Consider the following 6,039-nt stretch of genomic DNA (forward strand, 5'->3'; position numbering starts at 1 on the left):
TGGTTTTCCTGAATGTCTTGCCTTGACTCTTTTGCTGTGTGTTGATTCAGAAACCCTCACCATAATTGCGCCTTTCTTCACCAACCCCCTGAAATGGCCCTACACAAGATCTCTCTTCTCCCCTCTCAACATGTGGCCATTTTTATGTTTATAGGCAGTAAAATTTATATTTCTAACTCTAGTTTCCTGTGACTAGCAGCTTATCATTATGTAGTGTTTAATTTCTACTTGTGTGGAACTCATTCATTTTAAAGGATTAGCTTCACTTTGGAGTCTTAAATGGGGCCAAAGTTTGTTTAACTGTGTACGATGAGGCTATTAGAGGCACATGCTAAAAAAAAAAAAAAAAAAAAGTAGATGCTGCTCCTGTTCCTTCTGCTCATGTTGATGGTAATAGTGGAGAAGGTCAGGGGCCCAGGCAGTGAAGGGATAGGAGAGTCTTCCAAGGGTGCGCCTGAGCAATGCTAGATTCTCCAGTTGGCCCCACTCATTGATCTTTCATTTTGTTGAGTGAAAAATGCAAGCCAAATGCTTGTTCAAATGTTAGAAACGCAGTAAAGGAGATTATTTAGAAATGGAAGAGAAAGAGATGAAGCGGTTTGCAGAGACAAATTAGGGAAGAGATACAATTTAGAAAAAAAATTGTAATGGAATTTTACTATATGGCATATGGTTAAAAACCTTCTATCATATCTTCACACAAAATGTTCAGTAAAAGATTCATTTTTACTATTGGCATTTTTCCCCAGCATGATGTTGCCTGTTTCAAAGTCAGGAGGTTGACAATAAAATATGTCTGTGAGAAGCCCTCAGTATCTTGGTTACAACTAGAAAAAAAACAGTACAGAAATATTTCTTTAAAATGCACCAAAGGAACATGGCTTGATTTTAAATCCTCAGTCAATTGCTTAGAAACTTTAGAACTCAATGGCTGGCCAACAGTAAATTATCTAGCCTCCAAAAGCAGGAAATAGAATTTTTCTTGCTTGCTTTTAGCTCATAGCCTTGTTCCTGATTCCAGAATTCTTTATTCCATGAATTTACCAAATTCTGACTTTAAAAAAAACCTGTTATTTTCAAACTCATCATGCCTTGAGAATTACTAACACTAAAAATAAAAGTTCAGTGACAGGCTATTTTTTAAAAATCGAACGGGACTTTTCCTAAAGATCCTGGATTAGAAATGCTTAGCAAAAGACCCAGGGCCCATAGTTGGCCCTCTTTGCATCCCTTGTATTTCTCAATAATTTTAAGAAACATATTCAAAAATTCAGGTTCTTTTTGTCCAATTAAATTTCTAATTAAACTCTCTTTTTCTGACACAAATCTAAGAGTACAAAAATTTAAAGTAAGCTTTCAAGACACTCACATATTAAAACTGGAGATTAATAAAACTGTTAGTGTATTTTAAAAGGGTTTTTTTTTTTGGTTGGTTTGTTTGTTTTTGTTTTTGTTTTTGTTTACTGTGCTCACTGACTCTATAGCGAATTAAAGTTTCTTTAATTTCAGTGGTGAGCTCTGTATAACCAAGCACATCTTACTGGCTATCTTTGAGCTTTCTGTCTTAGGTAATATATATATCTTGGATATATATTTTTTAATTATCTTTATTATCTTACTTTAAATTTTAATTAATTTATGAGCTAATCTTGCCATAATATTTATCTTCTAGTCCCATTTTAATAATAGGTTTAGGAAAAACACCAATCTATCCAGTTTGGGAAATAAGAAACAAATGGTTTATTTTAGAATGCATCAGGATACGTCTCAGTTCCTTAAATCAGCTCTTAAAAATACAATAGTGAAAAGTAAAGAATTGCTTATTCTGAACCTATAATTGAAAAAAAAAAAGATATGCTTTTGTTCCTCATCTCCCCCTTTCTAAAGTGTTTATTTTCTTTTTCTGGCCATCCTAAATCGATCCATGGCTAAAGGGCCAGCTCCGACCTTCTCTCCCGTTCTTGGGCAGCTTGCCACCCCCACAGTAGTGAATTACGTGACTTTGTACTGCTCGCTGTAGCAGATTTCTGGGTCTCTGTCTGATGTCTTTAAATGCAAGGCGACAGCAATTTATTTTGTTTCTCTTATGTCTGTTGTATCACCTACAACATCCTGAACATTTTTTCCCCTCAGAAATGTACATGATAAATGAATACTTATCCATCGACTCTGTGACACAAGTATTCCTTTCTCATGACACCAGGGTGATGTGATATTATGATTCAATTGACCTCTGTGCGTCAAGAGAAATTTATAGAGTCCAGTACCCAAATAACATGTTGTTTAATATGGATCTGTCTTTAATTAATTCAATTCAAAAAGTATTTATGGAGCACCTACTATGTGCAGGACCCCATGTAGGTGGGTCGTGGGGATGAAGTAGAGAACAGAATTGACAAAAATCTCTGCTTTCATAGAGCTTGCATTCCAGTGGGGGATCAGATAATAAGCAAGAAAAAGAACCGTGTGTGTGTGTGTGTGTGTGTGTGTGTGTGTATGTGTGTGTGTGTGTGAATTTTGCATTGTATCTGAGTATATCTGAGAGAAAGGCATTCTGGGCAGATAGAACAGTAAGTTCAAAGGCCCTGAGTCAAGGACGTTAAGGCATAGCAAGGAAAAGGTCACCGAATTAATAGGAGTCAGATGATCTAAGTCCTTAGAGAGTATTGGAGTATAATAGAAAACCACTGGACAGTTTTGAGGAAGGGAATAATATGATCTGTAATCTGTAATTCTGTGAAATTCTGTAGCTCCATAACTTTCTATTCTATCTTCCTTCTATCTTCACCTTGAAAAAAAAAAAGGTGTGGGAATGAACTTGCTCTTACATGACCACCCAAAGAAAACTAGAACCTAACTTATAGATATCTAAATGCTTTGTTTAGGCTATTATTCTTAGGTTTACATAGATTAATTCTCTCCCTCAAACATGCTGATATTTAAAGCTAGGAAAATTTCCAGAGATATTTTGAAAATAAGCAAATGGGCATGGTGTTTTTTTTTATCATCTTTTGTGATTATCTACACAGTTCTTTCTCATGCATATATTTTTAATTTGAAACAAAAAAAGCAATCTTTCTTCTCACCATTCTAACATCTATGTCCTCAGAAACTCATCAGGGTTTAGGTGAATCATTTTCACAGTTATATAAATATCAGCCAACCCCCACCCCCAAAACCCTGATATTTGACATTGAAAATTTTTTTCCATTCTGAGGGAGACTCCTGAGCAAAAATAAAGATATATTATTGCCAGGCTGCCTTTTCATTCACAAATACTAACTTAAAATAGATAATCAATCAATAAAAATATAAGTATTATGTGATGAACTAAAAGAACCTTTTTTTTTTTTTTAAACCCATTTGGGTACTTTCCCATTCCTTTTCTTTCCAGAGCACATCTTACTACTTAAGGATCTTTTCCCTGTTTCCATGTGGTTCTCAGGGGTTCTCAATAGGAAAACACATGTGACCTAACCTGAAAGAGTCAACTATCTCTGCAGATGTTGTGTTCAATACATGTGGTGACTGAGTGACTCAAACTGAAGTATTTAAAATTCCTTATTGGAATTATCTGAATTCCTTGTAGAGGTGTAGCCTTATTCTCCTTTTCCTTTGTGAGCTGTAAGTGTCTAATTCCGGAGCCATCTGTGTCCACGTTTACTGACATATGGAAAAATCCACTTTGCAGAAGGAGACAGTGAGAACAGGAGAAACAAGTACACTCATGGAGAGGAGTCCCAGACATATATCCAGGAGTTAGAGGACAGAGAGAGAGAGACAGACAGAGAGAGAGAGATGGAGAAAGATAGATAAGTAGAGAACCAGAGAAAGATATTTATTTTCCAATTCCAACCCTTGTGCTCCTGGCCGTGCTACTCTATTGTCTCCTCCAGCGACACAAACCAGTAAAATCCTTTTTGTTTAAGGAAACTTAATGTGGATTTCTGTTCTCTGCAGCTGAAACAAACCCGAGGTAGAAATTAACACCAAAAGTGATGTTGGAAAAAGAAGACCCTGAAATGGAAAATTGGCTGAGCTGAGGTGAACTAAGTTACAAGGATGATTCCATGATCCTGGGATAGAAATAAGCGAGCTTTGTTCTGCCACGGGAAGCAGGTTAAAAAGTTACCTGTTAAATCTTTAGGCTTCATGTGCTTCCTGAGGCTGGAGCTATAGGAGATTTACTGGAAAATGTCAGAACTCTTGGAATAGGTTCAAATCCTTCGCTTCAGTAAGATCTTGAACAAATGACACAGGCTTTTCTATAAACTGGCCCAGCCAAAATTAGAAAGGGCATAGCACGCAGGTTTGTCATAGCACACAGAACTTGTCATCTCTTCTTTCTCTGTCTCTCCTTACTCAGCTTGGGACAAAATATTAGGAACTGTTCATCTCTTAAGAAGCATTACGTGCATGATTCCCAGTGGTCTTGGATTGTTGGCCAGAGGAAGAAAAGACAGTGAGAGAAGAGCTGAAGACATGGGAAAGAACTATTCCGTAGACCTGTCTGTATTAGGTTGAATTCTCCAAATTTTAAATAATAAAATTCAAGTCAGAGTCATTGGAACAAAAATGTAACTTATTGGCTTATGAAACTTAAATGCCAGTGACAGTCTGGCTGTAGACCCAGGGGTTCAAATGAAGTCTTGATGACCCTGTTTCTTTCTGACTACTCACTCTGCTCCCTTCTGTGTTTGATCAGTTCTCAGAGAAGCTCCTTTATTCAGAGACAAAAGATGGTTGTTAGTAGGTCGATTTATATCCTAGACCCTCCAAGTCTAGATAAGAATATTATTCCTCTTTTCTAGTTCCTCAAGTGAAAATCCAGAGTAGTCTTCTTGAACATGATGCCTTGGCTTGTGTTTGGGGAAAGAACCTAATTTCCTCAATCTTATTTGTAAACTAAGAATAATAATTATAAAAATAACACAACAATAATAATACCTACCTGATACTGTTGCTGTGAGGACTATAGAGCTAATTTATGTAAAACTTGGCAAAATATAAAGTACGTAGCAAATACAAAATTCTATAAAAGGGTCAGTTTTTACAATCCACTATAACCCACTCATGGCTGCCTAGCACACGTAATAATGTATATTAGAAGCAATAGTAGTAGCAACAGTAGTAATAATAGTAATAATTATTATTATAGCAATTGTTTTGAGCTACCCAGAATTCTTATGATCATCATCCCTGAGTTAACAGTACCAGTCACCTGTAGGAAATGCCTCCCTTTCTGCATGTAGTCATGTTGGAGCTGTCAATCATGGTGCCTCTTTGTTCCCCCCGGGGTTTTAGATTAACCAGGTGATGTAGGCTGGGCTGCAGTACTGCATCTCTTAGACACAGTGATTACTCTAAAAGATGAACATATTCAGTCCAGAGAACTTCCCTGAAATTTTCTAAATAGGAAGTGAATGAAGGTAGCTCTTGATTCCTCTGGGATGGAAGGTTGTAAATATGCAGACATGAGGCCATATGAGACCCAGTGTCTGCTCTGTGGAGATGGTCTCTCTTAGAGATGATCAAGAGGGAGCTAATAGCGTTGATTGCCCAATTCCAGTCTTTAAGCTCCAGTTTTTAGTTCTTTCAATTTTATTTTTAGCTCTTTCATTATTCTTCCCAGTCATGGTCATAAAGAAATTCCATTTTTTCTTAAGCGAAGCTGAGCAATATTCCTGTGTTCACAACGAGAAGTGACTAGAATAAGGTAGGATGTTATTATAGGTAATGAGCACTATATAGTCTGACAAATGCCTCACAGGGAGCAAGTCATAGAAAATTAATTCTGAGAGATCCCTCAGAAATCATTGAGTCCAGTGCCCTCTCAGTTGTAGATGAGTAAGTTGTTCTTGGACAGCACGTGTTAGCTTGTGACTTCAAGAAGAATCCAGCTGGCTGTATCAGGCAGATCATTGGGCAATGCTAATACCTAGTGTGGCAATAAAGGGAGAGGTCTGGACGAGAGCTATGAACTACAAGTCCGTGGTTCAGATTACGGGAAATCCTGGAGACTGAATTCTATTAACCAAA

Source organism: Ursus americanus, chromosome 4 (assembly GCF_024610735.1).
Source record: "Ursus americanus isolate L20-20 chromosome 4, mUrsAme1.1.p, whole genome shotgun sequence".
Lineage (NCBI taxonomy): Eukaryota > Metazoa > Chordata > Mammalia > Carnivora > Ursidae > Ursus > Ursus americanus.